This window comes from Oncorhynchus clarkii, chromosome 13, assembly GCF_045791955.1.
Source record: "Oncorhynchus clarkii lewisi isolate Uvic-CL-2024 chromosome 13, UVic_Ocla_1.0, whole genome shotgun sequence".
Classification (NCBI taxonomy): Eukaryota; Metazoa; Chordata; class Actinopteri; order Salmoniformes; family Salmonidae; genus Oncorhynchus; species Oncorhynchus clarkii.
Window position 1 is genome coordinate 5,449,564 of NC_092159.1, and position 20,173 is coordinate 5,469,736.

The window sequence follows — 20,173 nt, forward strand, 5'->3', positions numbered from 1 at the left end:
GGGCGGCGGGGTAGCCTAGTGGTTAGAGCGTTGGACTAGTAACCGGAAGGTTGCAAGTTCAAATCCCCGAGCTGACAAGGTACAAATCTGTCGTTCTGCCCCTGAACAGGCAGTTAACCCACTGTTCCTAGGCTGTCATTGAAAATAAGAATTTGTTCTTAACTGACTTGCCTAGTTAAATAAAGGTAAAGAATAAAACTGTGCCAATTGAATGGGTATTTACCAACGTTTTGGCATCACTGTGCCTTCCTCAGCGTGTTACAACAGAAATCCTGTATTTATTTCACTGTTAAACCTGATCTACTGTGGTTTTACCGGGTAAGACCTGAAGATGTATAAATATATCTATTTTTTTTAGTTCTGGTGGGGAATGTCCGTCCCAGGACTCATCGCTTTCCTGCTTGTGAACTCCAACAACGTCTTCAGGACACACACGACAATAATACTGTGAACTGGATCCAGGAAAACTTTGGAAATGTGCCTTTAAAGAAACAAAACAAGTGGTTATCTTTTACTTAGTACAGCATTACTACTGAACTGTCCTCTATGATAGGGAAGCTGTTACACTACAATAGTACAGCATCACTACTGAACTGTCCTCTATGATAGGGAAGCTGTTACACTACAATAGTAGAGTATCACTACTGAACTGTCCTCTATGATAGGGAAGCTGTTACACTACAATAGTGCCGAAGAGGGTGTCTACAATAAAGAAATTAGCCAATGAAGAGGGTGTCTACAATAAAACATAGAAATTAGCCAATGAAGAGACTTTACTGGTTAAACAATGAACTATTGATGAACCTGTGCCTCAATCTAAGTAATATAATACAAAGATCCCCATCAAAATCCATCGGTTTTAGCTAAAGAGACTGTATCTGTGTTGTTGCAGGGGCTGCTTCTCCATCTACCAAATCCGCCGATATCGGCCTTCAGCATCTAAAGAGACTGTATCTGTGTTGTTGCATGGGCTGCTTCTCCATCTACCAAATCCGCCGATATCGGCCTTCAGCATCTAAAGAGACTGTATCTGTGTTGTTGCATGGGCTGCTTCTCCATCTACCAAATCCGCCGATATCGGCCTTCAGCATCTAAAGAGACTGTATCTGTGTTGTTGCATGGGCTGCTTCTCCATCTACCAAATCCGCCGATATCGGCCTTCAGCATCTAAAGAGACTGTATCTGTGTTGTTGCATGGGCTGCTTCTCCATCTACCAAATCCGCCGATATCGGCCTTCAGCATCTAAAGAGACTGTGTCTGTGTTGTTGCATGGGCTGCTTCTCAATCTACCAAATCCGACGATATCGGCCTTCAGCATCTAAAGAGACTGTGTCTGTGTTGTTGCATGGGCTGCTTCTCAATCTACCAAAACCGACGATATCGGTCTTCAGCATCTAAAGAGACTGTATCTGTGTTGTTGCATGGGCTGCTTCTCCATCTACCAAATCCGCCGATATCGGCCTTCAGCATCTAAAGAGACTGTATCTGTGTTGTTGCAGGGGCTGCTTCTCCATCTACCAAATCCGCCGATATCGGCCTTCAGCATCTAAAGAGACTGTATCTATGTTGTTGCAGGGGCTGCTTCTCCATCTACCAAATCCGCCGATATCGGCCTTCAGCATCTAAAGAGACTGTATCTGTGTTGTTGCATGGGCTGCTTCTCAATCTACCAAATCCGACGATATCGGCCTTCAGCATCTAAAGAGACTGTGTCTGTGTTGTTGCATGGGCTGCTTCTCAATCTACCAAATCCGACGATATCGGTCTTCAGCATCTAAAGAGACTGTATCTGTGTTGTTGCAGGGGCTGCTTCTCCATCTACCAAATCCACCGATATCGGCCTTCAGCATCTAAAGAGACTGTATCTGTGTTGTTGCAGGGGCTGCTTCTCCATCTACCAAATCCACCGATATCGGCCTTCAGCATCTAAAGAGACTGTATCTGTGTTGTTGCAGGGGCTGCTTCTCCATCTACCAAATCCGCCGATATCGGCCTTCAGCATCTAAAGAGACTGTATCTGTGTTGTTGCAGGGGCTGCTTCTCCATCTACCAAATCCGCCGATATCGGCCTTCAGCATCTAAAGAGACTGTATCTGTGTTGTTGCATGGGCTGCTTCTCAATCTACCAAATCCGACGATATCGGCCTTCAGCATCTGTGGTGGAAGGTTGCTGAGTTATAGCGGTCAGACCACGAGGCATCTCAAAAATCGGTCTTCTCACTAAAACGGCTGTAGAGTCTGAACGGTTTGGCCTACAAAAAGATGTTCCTCGTTTTGCTCTACGACCCCCACAAGTGTTATGAGACTCGTCTGAAGTCGGTAGTGACTCCACTATGGAAAGGGGAGATTCTCACAAACACGATGGTATTTCTATGGCCCCCACAAGGGTCGCGATACTCATCTGAAGTAACTGGTACCATTTTTTTTAAATGTAAAGAAGTATGGAGGTAGTTTTGTGGTTAAATATGTTTCCATATCTCCTAGATACAGGAAAGACACTTCAAAACCGTATTTCTTATGATACATTTTTGACTGTCTGTTTTGCCATAGATGAATGTGTTTCTATGGTCTATAGTAGTAAAGCCCCCTCTACATGTTTTCCTCATGAACAAAGCAGTACTGGGGACATTAACGTGCTTTCCTACACATTGTTCAGGTATCCTTGATTCAAATAGCTTTTCCATAAAACTAAACCACCTACCTGTTACTTTGTCCTGTCTGCCTTTAGTGCCTCAGTTGATGTTGTAGTTGATATTTTGATGTTGACATTGTGGTGGTGATTTAAGTTTCGTTTTCCCTGACCTGAAACCAAGATGAGAGGCACAGATACAGATACAAACCATTACTAACACAGGATAATAACACTAACAGTACAGCTACGACTACACCCTCAACAATCTGCCTTTCAGACAAGGTGCCTATTCATGAAGGGAAGACAAATACAACATTATATCCTGTTAGACTAGTTTGTTGCTTTTCTTATACTCGCTATATCGTCTTGTGTTTGTTTGAGAGCTCGGTAGTCACATGGTATATTAATATCATTCTGTTGGAGACATCTGTAGTCACATGGTATATTAATATCATTCTGTTGGAGACATCTGTAGTCACATGGTATATTAATATCATTCTGTTGGAGACATCTGTAGTCACATGGTATATTAATATCATTCTGTTGGAGACATCTGTAGTCACATGGTATATTAATATCATTCTGTTGGAGACATCTGTAGTCACATGGTATATTAATATCATTCTGTTGGAGACATCTGTAGTCACATGGTATATTAATATCATTCTGTTGGAGACATCTGTAGTCACATGGTATATTAATATCATTCTGTTGGAGACATCTGTAGTCACATGGTATATTAATATCATTCTGTTGGAGACATCTGTAGTCACATGGTATATTAATATCATTCTGTTGGAGACATCTGTAGTCACATGGTATATTAATATCATTCTGTTGGAGACATCTGTAGTCACATGGTATATTAATATCATTCTGTTGGAGACATCTGTAGTCACATGGTATATTAATATCATTCTGTTGGAGACATCTGTAGTCACATGGTATATTAATATCATTCTGTTGGAGACATCTGTAGTCACATGGTATATTAATATCATTCTGTTGGAGACATCTGTAGTCACATGGTATATTAATATCATTCTGTTGGAGACATCTGTAGTCACATGGTATATTAATATCATTCTGTTGGAGACATCTGTAGTCACATGGTATATTAATATCATTCTGTTGGAGACATCTGTAGTCACATGGTATATTAATATCATTCTGTTGGAGACATCTGTAGTCACATGGTATATTAATATCATTCTGTTGGAGACATCTGTAGTCACATGGTATATTAATATCATTCTGTTGGAGACATCGGTAGTCACATGGTATATTAATATCATTCTGTTGGAGACATCTGTAGTCACATGGTATATTAATATCATTCTGTTGGAGACATCTGTAGTCACATGGTATATTAATATCATTCTGTTGGAGACATCTGTAGTCACATGGTATATTAATATCATTCTGTTGGAGACATCTGTAGTCACATGGTATATTAATATCATTCTGTTGGAGACATCTGTAGTCACATGGTATATTAATATCATTCTGTTGGAGACATCTGTAGTCACATGGTATATTAATATCATTCTGTTGGAGACATCTGTAGTCACATGGTATATTAATATCATTCTGTTGGAGACATCTGTAGTCACATGGTATATTAATATCATTCTGTTGGAGACATCTGTAGTCACATGGTATATTAATATCATTCTGTTGGAGACATCTGTAGTCACATGGTATATTAATATCATTCTGTTGATCAATATCATTCTGTTGGAGACATCTGTAGTCACATGGTATATTAATATCATTCTGTTGGAGACATCTGTAGTCACATGGTATATTAATATCATTCTGTTGGAGACATCTGTAGTCACATGGTATATTAATATCATTCTGTTGGAGACATCTGTAGTCACATGGTATATTAATATCATTCTGTTGGAGACATCTGTAGTCACATGGTATATTAATATCATTCTGTTGGAGACATCTGTAGTCACATGGTATATTAATATCATTCTGTTGGAGACATCTGTAGTCACATGGTATATTAATATCATTCTGTTGGAGACATCTGTAGTCACATGGTATATTAATATCATTCTGTTGGAGACATCTGTAGTCACATGGTATATTAATATCATTCTGTTGGAGACATCTGTAGTCACATGGTATATTAATATCATTCTGTTGGAGACATCTGTAGTCACATGGTATATTAATATCATTCTGTTGGAGACATCTGTAGTCACATGGTATATTAATATCATTCTGTTGGAGACATCTGTAGTCACATGGTATATTAATATCATTCTGTTGGAGACATCTGTAGTCACATGGTATATTAATATCATTCTGTTGGAGACATCTGTAGTCACATGGTATATTAACGTCTTTCTGGAGCATTAGAGGGGCGTGTCCTTACAGGTGTTTACCTGGTGTTGTCTCGACAACTGGCACAGGTAATTTGAGATAATACAACGTTTTGAATCTTTGAGGTAAGAGACCCAGAAGGGAGGGAGGGTGACCTCACATACTTACTACGGCACCAGTCTAGGATGTGTGTAGTCTACATGTGTTGGTTCACCTGATAGAGAGAAGGACTGGAGCACACAGCAATACGAATATTAGGTGAGTGTTTAGTTGACTTGCTGATTTACACACACACACACACACACACACACACACACACACACACACACACACACACACACACACTGAAACACCACAGTTGTGATTTCCTCATTCAGTAATAGTGTTTTCCATAACTTCCTCAGTGTGGAGTGATAACATTACTTGTTGTGAGAGTCTCCTTTTCCCCGGCTGAGCTGAGATGGAGTCTGAGTAAGTTCTGAACTTTCCTTGACTTGCTTATTTCCTAATATTAAACAATACTAAAGATTGAGAAATCACTAAATATCCTGTTGTAGTGCCTTGCTCAGGCCAAACTCAAATGTGGAGAATGTTACGTAACAGACAAAAGTCCAATAACTACATTTCCCACCTCGTCAGCCAGTCCCACTGGGGAGAACCCAGAGGAGTATCAGCAAAGGATCATGGGAGATAGAGTCCAGAGACAACTGCTGACTTCCTACAATGACGTGCTGGTCAGAGCTGCACAGAGTACTCCTGTGTTTCAGAGACCTACAGTGGGTGAGTGACTCATCATAAAGCCACATACTACATTCCATATTAGCCCCTATATATCTGATATGATTTAGCTCTTTAATGGTTTGGTTAGTATTTAGTCAGGTAATCTGATCCTAGGACAACCATTAGGACCTGTATTAAAGCTACACTGTAGTTCCACCTTACTCTTTTCTGGTTTGGTTAGTATTTAGTCAGGTAATCTGATCCTAGGACAACCATTAGGACCTGTACTGTAGTTCCAACTTACTCTTTAATGGTTTGGTTAGTATTTAGTCAGTTAATCTGATCCTAGGACAGCCATTAGGACCTGTATTAAAGCTATACTGTAGTTCCACCTTACTCATTAATGGTTTGGTTAGTATATAGTCAAGTAATCTGATCCTAGGACAGCCATTAGGACCTGTACTGTAGTTCCACCTTACTCTTTAATGTTTTGGTTAGTATTTAGTCAGGGTAATCTGATCCTAGGACAGCCATTAGGACCTGTACTGTAGTTCCACCTTACTCTTTAATAGTTTGGTTAGTATTTAGTCAGGGTAATCTGATCCTAGGACAGCCATTAGGACCTGTATTAAAGCTATACTGTAGTTCCACCTTACTCTTTAATGGTTTGGTTAGTATTTAGTCAGGTAATCTGATCCTAGGACAGCCATTAGGACCTGTACTGTAGTTCCACCTTACTCTTTAATGGTTTGGTTAGTATTTAGTCAGGTAATCTGATCCTAGGACAGCCATTAGGACCTGTACTGTAGTTCCACCTTACTCTTTAATGGTTTGGTTAGTATTTAGTCAGGGTAATCTGATCATAGGACAGCCATTAGGACCTGTACTGTAGTTCCACCTTACTCTTTAATGGTTTGGTTAGTATTTAGTCAGGTAATCTGTTCCTAGGACAGCCATTAGGACCTGTATTAAAGCTATACTGTAGTTCCACCTTACTCTTTAATGGTTTGGTTAGTATATAGTCAGGGTAATCTGATCCTAGGACAGCTATTAGGACCTATATTAAAGCTATACTGTAGTTCCACCTTACTCTTTAATAGTTTGGTTAGTATTTAGTCAGGGTAATCTGATCCTAGGACAACCATTAGGACCTGTATTAAAGCTACACTGTAGTTCCACCTTACTCTTTTCTGGTTTGGTTAGTATTTAGTCAGGGTAATCTGATCCTAGGACAGACATTAGGACCTGTACTGTAGTTCCACCTTACTCTTTAATAGTTTGGTTAGTATTTAGTCAGGGTAATCTGATCCTAGGACAGCCATTAGGACCTGTACTGTAGTTCCACCTTACTCTTTAATGGTTTGGTTAGTATTTAGTCAGGAAATCTGATCCTAGGACAGCCATTAGGACCTGTACTGTAGTTCCACCTTACTCTTTAATGGTTTGGTTAGTATTTAGTCAGGTAATCTGATCCTAGGACAGCCATTAGGACCTGTACTGTAGTTCCACCTTACTCTTTAATGGTTTGGTTAGTATTTAGTCAGGTAATCTGATCCTAGGACAACCATTAGGACCTGTATTAAAGCTACACTGTAGTTCCACCTTACTCTTTTCTGGTTTGGTTAGTATTTAGTCAGGTAATCTGATCCTAGGACAGCCATTAGGACCTGTACTGTAGTTCCACCTTACTCTTTAATGGTTTGGTTAGTATTTAGTCAGGTAATCTGATCCTAGGACAGCCATTAGGACCTGTACTGTAGTTCCACCTTACTCTTTAATGGTTTGGTTAGTATTTAGTCAGGGTAATCTGATCCTAGGACAGCCATTAGGACCTGTACTGTAGTTCCACCTTACTCTTTAATAGTTTGTTTGTTATTTGTACAACTAAACGTCAATAAATCAGAAGTAAATATTTAACAAAACACTTTATTCTTAAATGTAAGACATTTGCAATACATACATCAAAATACTGATAAATAAAATAAAATTGTGGACTAAAATGAAATGTTGGCCTCTGTTGACTTTAATACAGGCACATAAAAAAGCTCAATATTTCAGTTCAATACATCTAACAACGACATGGAGGATTTTTTAAAACGGGCATCTCACATATCAAAAACACTGATGATAAAATAGTGTCCTCTAAAATGACATTTTGGCATCTGTCCCCCCTTTATTAGATGTTGTAAAAACTCTTCACCTTCTCCAAAAAGCCCATATTGCAATACAATGCATCTTGGTTTTAAAGAGCTTACTGTGCAGTTTTTAGAGTCCCAGGAAACAGTATGGGACAATAAACAAACTTGAACCATCACAACTGAAAGACATCTGTATATAAAAGCTTTTTACCATCAACTACATAAGGTCCCTCTGTTGTACACCCAACTCTATCTGCATTAAACTGCTCATCAAGACATGTTTGTAGGGCAAAAGTAACCAACAGTAACCTCTCATCTTTAACAACATTGTGGATTTTGTGAAAGACTGGCATCTCACAATGGACTTTAAGACAAACAACTAAACCTGAAAGATACATATTTCCATGGTGTTTGACCCATTTAACATTTAAACCCCTGGTGTCAATTGGTACCTGAAGAGTCTCAGCCATCTTACAGCCCCAGTCCACCACATTTAAAGATAACATTTTACCTGGACCGACCATCAAATTCAGTCTGAAAGTCGTCTTTCTCAGCAAGACAACAGCGGCAACAATATCTGGCACAGAATGATTCAACAAAGCCACATAAACAGTGAAGACCAAAGTTGTCACCTGTAACTTGGACAATAGTTCCATCCCTCTCAAATACTTTAATATCCTGCACAACTGGATCAAGTACTTTAATATCCTGCACAACTGGATCAAGTACTTTAATATCCTGCACAACTGGATCAAGTACTTTAATATCCTGCACAACTGGATCAAGTACTTTAATATCCTGCACAACTGGATCAAGTACTTTAATATCCTGCACAACTGGATCAAGTACTTTAATATCCTGCACAACTGGATCAAGTACTTTAATATCCTGCACAACTGGATCAAGTACTTTAATATCCTGCACAACTGGATCAAGTACTTTAATATCCTGCACAACTGGATCAAGTACTTTAATATCCTGCACAACTGGATCAAGTACTTTAATATCCTGCACAACTGGATCAAGTACTTTAAAACCAGTTATGCATTAGGGGGCGCTATTAAAAATGTTGGATGAAAAACGTTGTTTTTTGATGAAAAACAGCTTTGGAAAGAAAACACTCAGACGTTTCCAAAACTGCAAAGATATTGTCTGTGAGTGCCACAGAACTGATGTTACAGGCGAAACCCAGATAAAAATCCAACCAGGAAGTGCCGCATTTTTTGAAACCGCCTCATGCCAATGACTCCTTATATGGCTGTGAATGAGCTACGAATGAGCTTACGTTTTCCACGTATTCCCCAAGGTGTCTACAGCATTGTGACGTCTTTTTAGGCATTTCCATTGAAGAATGGTTGTAAGGGACCATATATACCATGTGGTCACATGGTGTCTCCCGCAGAAAATCTTGTGTAAAATACTGAGGTAGCCATTTTTCCAATCGCTTCTTATGAGAAACCAATTGCCTCGACGGATATATTATCGAATATATATGTTAAAAACACCTTGAGGATGGATCCTAAACAACGTTTGCCATGTTTCTGTCGATATTATGGAGCAAATTTTGAAAAAAGTTTGCCGTTATAGTTGCAGCATTTTCCGGTCGATTTCTCAGCCAAGCATGATGAAGAAACGGAAGCTATTTCGCCTACAAAAATAATGTTTTTGGAAAAAAGGAACATTTGCTATCTAACTTGGAGTCTCCTGAGTGAAAGCATCCGAAGAGGGGTTGGGTTAAATGTGGAAGACGCATTTCATTTGAACGCATTCAGTTGTACAACTGACTAGGTATCCCCCTTTCCCTAAAATGCACACCAAACATGACAGATAGAAATCAATTTTAGACATTTAGAAAGAGGGGAGACCTAAAGATGCAACAACTATCATGTGTTGCTAATATGACTAGGATAATGCCTTTGGCTGCTAGATGGAAACCAATAATGAGGTCTTTGTAAACACATGAGGAAGTTATAAAATAATTGCCTTCACATTTCTATGATGGAATTTTGGCTGTAGTCTACTTTAAAGCAAGGTAAGACATGCCTCATAACATGAAGGAAAACGTCCATGTTTTTTTTTAAATGAAGGAACAGGAAAAATAGAGCTGCTAATGATAGGCCCAAGCGTCTTCTGGTAGATGGAAAGGTCTTCCCAAAAACCTTCTCAATTAAATGTTAACTACCTACAAAGTAGCCTGCAGAATGATATCATGAAATGCCTCAATCCAGTGGCCATTTGTTTTGCAAAATCCAACTCATGTGCTACAGAACGACTGAATTAAAGGGTAACTACACAAAAAAAGTCTATCTAGTCTCCTGATGTGGTTTAAGAACATCTCATTTTATTGTTTTACTATTTAAACAGCAACCTGACTCAGTTGACAGCCCAATTTATTTGTTCAATAGTAAGCCTACTTGCACAGTACACTTGGGTTGGCCTGACTGAAATACCAATATGGGATTTATAATGTTAGGTCTTTCAGAGAGTGTATGTAACTGTTTCTCATATAATTTATAATACAGGGCACCTTTCCTTCACTGGGCAGGCCGTTTGGAACATTTTGGGCTGAATTAGAACATACTCACTTCTCCAGGCACCACTACACCACTGGTTAAGTTGATACATCATACTGTATATCCTTGTGAAACACTGGAAGATTCCAAAGGCAACCTTTGAAAGACTGGTTGGATGTGTAAGACAATTTATTACTGTCAGGTGTTTGTTATCTACTGTAAATGACATTGGAACTAGGTCATTAATTTGGTTGCTTTTCTTATTTTCGTGAAAATGTTGCCTGCTGCCAGCAGAGCTAGCATAGCATTATGCCATGATAAACTTACACAAATGCTTGTCTAGCGTTGGCTGTAACGCATATTTTGACAATCTGAGATGACAGTGTTGTTAACAAAAGGCTAAGCTTGTGTTTGAATATATTTATTTCATTTCATTTGCGATTTTCTTGAATAGGAAAAGTTTCTGGGGGGAACAGGAAACACTGTCACCACCGATAAATCCACTATAATTGAGAATTTCTTGAAGCTTTATTCTAAGGCTGGCCATGCTTTCCACCTGGCTAACCCTACCCCGGTCAACAGCCCTGCACTCCCCACAGCAACTCGCCCAAGCCTCCCCCATTTCTCCTTCACCTAAATCCAGGTAGCTGATGTTCTGAAAGAGCTGCAAAATCTGGAACCATACAGATAAGCCGGGCTCGACAATCTGGACCCTCTCTTTCTAAAATTATCTCCCGAAATTTTTGCAACCCCTATTACTAGCCTGTTCAACCTCTCTTTCGTATCGTCTGAGATTCCCAAAGAATGGAAAGCTGCCTCGGTCATCCCCCTCTTCAAAGGGGGAGACACTCTAGACCCAAACTGCCACAGACCTATATCTATCCTACCCTGCCTTTCTAAGGTCTTCGAAAGCCAAGTTAACAAACAGATGACCGACCATTTCGAATCCCACCGTACCTTCTCCGCTATGCAATCTGGTTTCAGAGCTGGTCATGGGTGCACCTCAGCTACGCTCAAGGTCCTAAATGATATCATAACCGCCATCGATAAGAGACATTACTGTGCAGCCGTATTCATCGACCTGGCCAAGGCTTTCGACTGTCAATCACCACATTCTTATTGGCAGACTCAACAGCCTTGGTTTCTCAAATGATTGCCTCGCCTGGTTCACCAACTACTTATCTGATAGAGTTCAGTGTGTCAAATCAGAGGGCCTGTTGTCCAGACCTCTGGCAGTCTATGGGGGTGCCACAGGGTTCAACTCTCTTCTCTGTTTACTTCAAAGATGTCGCTCTTGCTGCTGGTGATTCTCTGATCCACCTCTACGCAGATGACACCATTCTGTATACTTCTGGCCCTTCTTTGGACACTGTGTTAACTAACCTCCAGGCGAGCTTCAATGCCATACAAATCTCCTTCCGTGACCTCCAACTGCTCTTAAATGCAAGTAAAACTAAATGCATGCTCTTCAACCGATCGCTGCCCGCACCCGCCCGTCCAGCATCACTACTCTGGATGGTTTTGACTTAGAATATGTGGTCAACTACAAATACCTGGGTGTCTGGTTAGACTGTAAACTCTCCTTCCAGACAAATTAAATCTAGAATCGGTTTCCTATTTCGCAACTAAGCATCCTTCACTCATGCTGCCAAACATACCCTCGTAAAACTGACCCTCCGTTTTGTCACCAAAGCCCCATATACTACCCACCACTGTGACCTGTATGCTCTCGTTGGCTGGCCCTCGCTTTATACTCGTCGCCAAACCCACTGGTTCCAGGTCATCTACAAGTCTCTGCTAGGTAAAGCCCCTCCTTAACTCAGCTCACTGGTCACCATAGCAGCACCCATCCGTAGCACGCGCTCCATCAGGTATATCTCACTGATCACCCCCAAAGCCAATTCTTTCTTTGGCCGCCTTTCCATCCAGTTCTCTGTTGCCAATGACTGGAACAAACTGCAAAAATCACTGAAGCTGGAGAGTCATATCTCCACCCTATCCAATCCTGTCAGGGCCTACTTACAGAACCAAAACACAAAACTGACCTCAGACCAGTGTCTTGGGGCTACTTCGTCTTTCTCCAACCTATCCAATCCTGTCAGGACCCCTTTATAGAACGAAAACACTAAAGCTGACCTCCGATCAGTGTCTAGGCTACTTCATCTTTCTCTGTAAATAGAAATATCTCCTACAGTACTTCTGTGAAGTCAGTCCTGATATGGGTCTGAACCTGTTACTCATGAAGGAATTAAAATAGAGATTATTCCAGAAATATCGTTCCCTGATTTCATCTGACCAAGTATTCAGATATCGTGTGACAGTAGTTATGGCCAGGCCAATGAAAGACCATCCTACCCTGTAAAATCCTTACAAATAACGGCAACAAGAACCAATGACTAGATCACCATATATATATACATTATCAAATCATCGTTTATGTAAAAAAACATAGAACCCCGATCCAGCGACTCACAACCCAACACATTCTGGCTAAGATCACGTCCCGTATCCAGAAAGGACCTCAGAGTAGGAGTACTGATCTAGGATCTGTCCATATATTCATTATGATCGAAAAGTCCGATCTGTCATGGAATCAGTAAACCCTGTACTCATGTTAACACAAATATTTAGCCTAGATTTGGTCATTTAAATGATATTTATTATTGCTCTTCTGCTGTTCTTAATTTAATTAAATTCACTTAATTCATTTAGCAGACGCTCTTATCCAGAGTGAACCACAGGAGCAATTAGGTTAAGTGTCTTGCCCAAGAGCATTTTGACAGATGTTTCAGCGAGTAGGCTCAGGGATTCAAACCAGCGACCTCTGGGTTATTGACCCAACATTCTAGTCTACCTGCTAGTCTACCTGCAAGTATACCTGCTAGTCTACCTGCTAGTCTGCCGGCTAGTCTACCTGCTAGTCTGCCTGCTAGTCTACCTGCTAGTCTACCTGCTAGTCTACCTGCTAGTCTGCCTGCTAGTCTACCTGCTAGTCTGCCTGCTAGTCTACCTGCTAGTCTACCTGCTAGTCTGCCTGCTAGTCTACCTGCTAGTCTGCCTGCTAGTCTACCTGCTAGTCTACCTGCTAGTCTACCTGCTAGTCTGCCTGCTAGTCTACCTGCTAGTCTGCCTGCTAGTCTACCTGCTAGTCTGCCTGCTAGTCTACCTGCTAATCTACCTGCTAGTCTACCTGCTAGTCTACCTGCTAGTCTACCTGCTAATCTACCTGCTAGTCTACCTGTCTACCTGCTAATCTACCTGCTAGTCTACCTGCTAGTCTACCTGTCTACCTGCTAGTCTACCTGCTAGTCTACCTGCTAGTCTACCTGCTAATCTACCTGCTAGTCTACCTGCTAGTCTACCTGTCTACCTGCTAATCTACCTGCTAGTCTACCTGCTAGTCTACCTGTCTACCTGCTAGTCTACCTGCTAGTCTACCTGCCGTGAAAGAGGCCTCCACTAAACTCTTAGAACTGACTGTATAAAATTTCATTTCATTTTACAGGCCTGGCAGATGATGTTGAAAATACATTTCAAATAGTCTGTTTTCAGTAGGCGATGAAGCTTGTTCAGGTATAAGAGTTGAATGGTGCCCCCTGCTGTATGTTGATGGGATTACATAAACTTTGAACCCAGTCCCCAACCTTCCTTCTATTCTACTGTTTAACTTTCAAACGTTGTATCCACCAGTGTTATTTCATAATGATTTCCACCATATTGTTGATTTATCTGAACACACTCTGATGACTACAATCATCTTCAAGTCCAAATGTGTTTTAATATAGTTTTTGTCCTCAACCCTACTGTGTTTATATTAATGTATAGTCATGTCATTTACTATCTACATGATGTTTAACGCAAATAAAACCTTGATGGAAATCATTATGAGTTATTTACACATGATATTAAAGGCATTCACAAGGTGTAATCTTTGTGAGTTATTTACTCATGCTATTAAAGGCATTCACAAGGTGTAATCATTATGTGTTATGTACTCATGATATTGAAGGCATTCACAAGGTGTAATCTTGGATTCAAATGCCAAAAAAAGTAGTTACTCTGCCACATGTTTGGTGAACAGCTGAGGAATGGGCTTGTAGAAATCTGTCCATCACAAACTCATAAACAGAGCTATGGGTACATGTTTGGTGAACAGCTGAGGAATGGGCCTGTAGAAATCTGTCCATCACAAACTCATAAACAGAGCTATGGGTACATGTTTGGTGAACAGCTGAGGAATGGGCTTGTAGAAATCTATCCATCACAAACTCATAAACAGAGCTATGGGCACAAGGACTGACCATGATTTAAAAATGACCGTTTTAACTATGTTTTGCTCATTTTAAACAAACACGCTATAGTGTTTTAACAATGATTATTTTAACTAAACTCATGGGGGAGAATTCTAAGATCATTTGTTCATTGAACTAAAATCTCCTGTTCAAAATGACACAACTTAACATCACAGTTTTACCATTTCAAAATGACACAACTTAACGTCACAGTTTTACCATTTCAAAATGACACAACTTAACGTCACAGTTTTACCATTTCAAAATGACACAACTTAACATCACAGTTTTACCATTTCAAAATGACACAACTTAACATCACAGTATTACCATTTCAAAATGAAAATCACACATTACATCTGAAATGACTGTCTATTCATTTCATTACAATGATCTAACTATCAATTGATACAACTGATCAAAATGATGAGTAACTGTTGCATTACTCTTAATGCATAGTTTTATAGAAACTGACAAACAATATTCCATGTTTAGATCATGAAAGTTCATGATCATGAAACACCAATTACCGTGGACCATGAACCAACTGGACTACATTATCTATGGGATGTAATATTTCATTATCATTCTTCATCAGACACTGTTTCTATGGTCCCATGAACCAACTGGACTACATTATCTATGGGATGTAATATTACATCATCACTCTTTATCAGACACTGTTTCTATGGTCCCATGAACCAACTGGACTACATTATCTATGGGATGTAATATTACATCATCACTCTTTATCAGACACTGTTTCTATGGTCCCATGTACCACTTTTCCAGACCATGTTTTCAGATTTGACATGACTGTACACTCACCGGCCACTTTATTAGGTACACCTATCTAGTACTGGGTAGGACCCCCTTTTGCCTCCACAACAGCCTGAATTATTCACTGTGTTGTACGTTAAGAGATGCACTTCTGCACACCACTGTTTTAAACAGCTGTTATTTGAGTATTTGTGGCCTTTCTGTCAGCTTGAATGAGTCTGGACCTTCTCCTCTGACCTCTCTCATTAACAAGGTGTTTTGCCCACAGAACTGCCGCTCACTGAATGTGTTTTGTTTATCGCACCATTCTCTGTAAACTCTAGAGACTGTAGTGCTTAACAATCCCAAGAGGGCAGCTGTTTCTGAGATGCTGGAATCACCATGTGTGTCATCAACAGTCATACCACGGTCAAAGTTGCTTAGATTACTCATCTTGCCCGTTCTAATGTTTGGTCGAACAACATCTACAGCCCTCTACTCTATATACTCTATATATTGAGTTGCAGGCAGCCACATGATTCGCTGTTCGAATGTAACCTTCCTTGATGAGCTAAATCAGGTCTGTAGAGCTGATGGCGCGACCTATGTCATTGTGTGGGATAATGTCAGGTTCCACCATGCTCAAATGGTGCAAGCATGGTTTCAGGCCCAACCACAATTTACCACCCTGTACTTACCCCCGTACTCTCCTTTCTTAAAACCCGATTGAGGAATTTTTCTCCACATGGAGGTGGAAGGTATATGATAGGCGCCTCACAAACAAGCCACCCTTCTCCAGGCCATGGATTCACCATGCAATGACATCACGGCAGACCAGTGTCAGGCCTGGATTCACCCTGCAATGACATCACGGCAGACCAGTGTCAGGCCTGGATTCACCCTGCAATGACATCAAGGCAGGCCAGTGTCAGGCCTGGATTCACCATGCAATGACATCACGGCAGACCAGTGTCAGGCCTGGATTCACCATGCAATGACATCACGGCAGACCGGTGTCAGGCCTGGATTCACCATGCAATGACATCACGGCAGACCAGTGTCAGGCCTGGATTCACCATGCATTGACATCACGGCAGACCAGTGTCAGGCCTGGATTAACCATAAAATGACATCACGGCAGACCAGTGTCAGGCCTGGATTCACCCTGCAATGACATCACGGCAGACCAGTGTCAGGCCTGGATTCACCATGCCCGAAGATTCTTCCCAAGATATTTGGCTAATGAAAACATCCATTGTGATGAGAACCTGTGGCCAAATCCACAAAGCAGGGTTGAGGGAAATATTGAAGTACAGTAATCAATCCTTTGTTCTGGTTTTTACAGTAAGAAAGGTGAGGAACACTGCAGTGATGTTTTACAGTAAGCCAGGTGAGGAACACTGCAGTGATGTTTTACAGTAAACCAGGTGAGGAACACTGCTGTGATGTTTTACAGTAAGCCAGGTGAGGAACACTGCAGTGATGTTTTACAGTAAGCCATGTGAGGAACACTGCTGTGATGTTTTACAGTAAGCCAGGTGAGGAACACTGCTGTGATGTTTTACAGTAAACCAGGTGAGGAACACTGCAGTGATGTTTTACAGTAAACCAGGTGAGGAACACTGCTGTGATGTTTTACAGTAAGCCAGGTGAGGAACACTGCAGTGATGTTTTACAGTAAGACAGGTGAGGAACACTGCGGTGATGTTTTACAGTAAGCCAGGTGAGGAACACTGCAGTGATGTTTTACAGTAAGCCAGGTGAGGAACACTGCTGTGATGTTTTACAGTAAGCCAGGTGAGGAACACTGCAGTGATGTTTTACAGTAAACCAGGTGAGGAACACTGCAGTGATGTTTTACAGTAAGCCAGGTGAGGAACACTGCTGTGATGTTTTACAGTAAGCCAGGTGAGGAACACTGCAGTGATGTTTTACAGTAAGCCAGGTGAGGAACACTGCAGTGATGTTTTACAGTAAGCCAGGTGAGGAACACTGCAGTGATGTTTTACAGTAAGCCAGGTGATGAACACTGCAGTGATGTTTTACAGTAAGACAGGTGAGGAACACTGCAGTGATGTTTTACAGTAAGACAGGTGAGGAACACTGCAGTGATGTTTTACAGTAAGCCAGGTGAGGAACACTGCAGTGATGTTTTACAGTAAGACAGGTGAGGAACACTGCAGTTGATGTTTTACAGTAAGACAGGTGAGGAACACTGCAGTTGATGTTTTACAGTAAGACAGGTGAGGAACACTGCAGTTGATGTTTTACAGTAAGACAGGTGAGGAACACTGCAGTTGATGTTTTACAGTAAGACAGGTGAGGAACACTGCTGTGATGTTTTACAGTAAGACAGGTGAGGAACACTGCAGTGATGTTTTACAGTAAGACAGGTGAGGAACACTGCAGTTGATGTTTTACAGTAAGACAGGTGAGGAACACTGCAGTTGATGTTTTACTGTAGTTCCTGTCTTTTTTTGTAGTTAATTATTTTTGCTTTGATTCAAAGAAACCTGTTGTGATTTTATTGTATTTCATCAATACATTTCAGATTTTGTTCAATGATTCCACTGTGTCTGTAGTATTCTCTCTACTAGTCCTTTTACAGTGATGTATTTACATGTAGTAGCATCATGAAACACGTGTCACATATTTTGTACTACAATATTTAATGATTGTGTGAACAACTTCACCGTGAACCTATCGGTATCTTGTGTGTGGCTGATCTAAATGAATGTTCCTATGGTATTTCATGATACATTAGTTATTTGAACCAATGATTCTACAAGAGCAAGGTTTCTTTAAAGATATGAATGCACAATGCAAGGTTTTGAACATTGGACAGCCGGTGTTAGAAGTAATGACCGTTTTGAGTTTTGTGTCTAGAGTTTTGAAACATGACCACAAGGTTTTGAAATTAGTGCCAAAGTGATAGTTAAAAACTGTAACCTTTGGGCAGTTACAAAACGTTTTAATGATATAACTTTCCCTGTTTCCTACTATCTCTATCATACACTACTGTTCCTACGTCATCATGGGTCGAAGAAATGAATGTGTCACTTGTATTGATAGCTGTCTTTCATTGATTGATTGTGTGTATGTGTGTGTGTGTGTGTGTGTGTCAGTTTGTTTGTATGCAAGTGTGGGTTTTTGTGTGTGTGTGTGTATGGGTGGGTGCATGTACATGTATGTGTGTGTGGGTGGGTGTATGTATCATTGTGTGTGTGTGTGTGTGTGTGTGTGTGTGTGTGTGTGTGTGTGTGTGTGTGTGTGTGTGTGTGTGTGTGTGTGTGTGTGTGTGTGTGTGTGTGTGTGTGTGTGTGGATGTATGTATGTATGGGGGGTGTGGATGTATGTATGGGGTGTGTGGGTGTGTGTATTTATGGGGTGTGTGTGTGTGTGTGTGTACAGTATGTTTGTGTGTGTGTGCGTGGTCAGAGTGAGCTGTTCTCTCATTGTGTGTCTGGAAGTAGCATTCAAGCTAGCCAACGTTAGCCAATTAGCTTGGGTGCTTGACTGCTGTTGTTAGGTCAGAATGCTCAAATCAACACTACTCCTCGGCCAGATCGTCTGAATGCTCCGAGGGCGTAACACTCTGAAATTAAGAAGGGACAATCTGACAGCACTCTGAGTTTACGAACGCCCAGAAAACACTCTGGCACTCCAGATTAAATTTACGAACACAACCGTAGTTTAAACCAGTCTTTAGTCTTGAAATCTTTGGTTGTTTAGTACATGGCCTCACATGTGAATCCTTAAAGAGATGGGTGGGGTTAAAGTTTAATAGGGTACGAATGATGCTGAATGGGTGTAGACAAAGAGGAGCTTTCCAGTTTGTTCACCAAAACATTCCAGGGCCATTTTCTCAAAAGTGATTTTACAAGTTTATCAACTTTCAAAGCAGGTTTACTTTCCCATTGTCCCTAAAATGCAGTTTATGATATAGCATTTTCTAGCTCTGAGTCTCTACCTTTATCCAATGTAAAAAATATTTTTTTTTTTTTTTTTAAATAAGACCGAATCGAGCCGGTCGGTCAAATGTCTCTAATATTTTGGTTTTATGTACTAATCCCAGACTGCCCCTTTAACCCCAGATTAACACTAAAGTCACCACAAAGCACAGATGATTCATCAAGACCATCACTGCTGTATGCTGACTTCACCCAATTAGACACTGGCATGGCAGGAATGTATGTAACCCTGTACTCCGCTCTTCTTCAGGTACAGGTCACTATAGTTACAGGAAAAACCCTTAATCTGCATAACTCCTCCTCTTCTTTTCTAGTCTGTGATTTCCCAGAATCGCTGTTGTGCTGTCATAGAGAGAGAGATGTGAGATGCTAAGCTCACAGAGAGATGCTGACCACAAGACAAGATGTCGGCAACATGCAGCAAAGGTAAGAGTTTGGTGTTAGTTTGTACTTCACTTAAATGTTGCCTGTGAATAAACAAAAACCCTATATCAAGGTTATGCTTTACAATTGACCTGTTTATACCTGTCACATTGACCTGTTCATACCTGTCACATTGACCTGTTCATACCTGTCACATTGACCTGTTTATACCTGTCACATTGACCTGTTCATATCTGTCACATTGACCTGTTTATACCTGTCACATTGACCTGTCACATTGACCTGTTTATACCTGTCACATTGACCTGTCACATTGACCTGTTCATACCTGTCACATTGACCTGTTTATACCTGTCACATTGACCTGTTTATACCTGTCACATTGCCTTAGAGTATTGTAGTGTTAAGAAGAAACAGGAGGAG

The 20,173-nt window shown here is 40.7% G+C and overlaps 1 long non-coding RNA gene across 1 annotated transcript; it reads left to right on the top strand.

Annotated features, from left to right (window-relative positions):
* Positions 1-5,070: 5,070 nt before the first annotated feature.
* On the top strand, positions 5,071-5,740 carry LOC139423727 (uncharacterized). The gene is made up of 3 exons (XR_011635872.1): positions 5,071-5,231; positions 5,378-5,444; positions 5,613-5,740. It is a non-coding gene; the product is annotated as an uncharacterized lncRNA (long non-coding RNA).
* Positions 5,741-20,173: the final 14,433 nt, after the last annotated feature.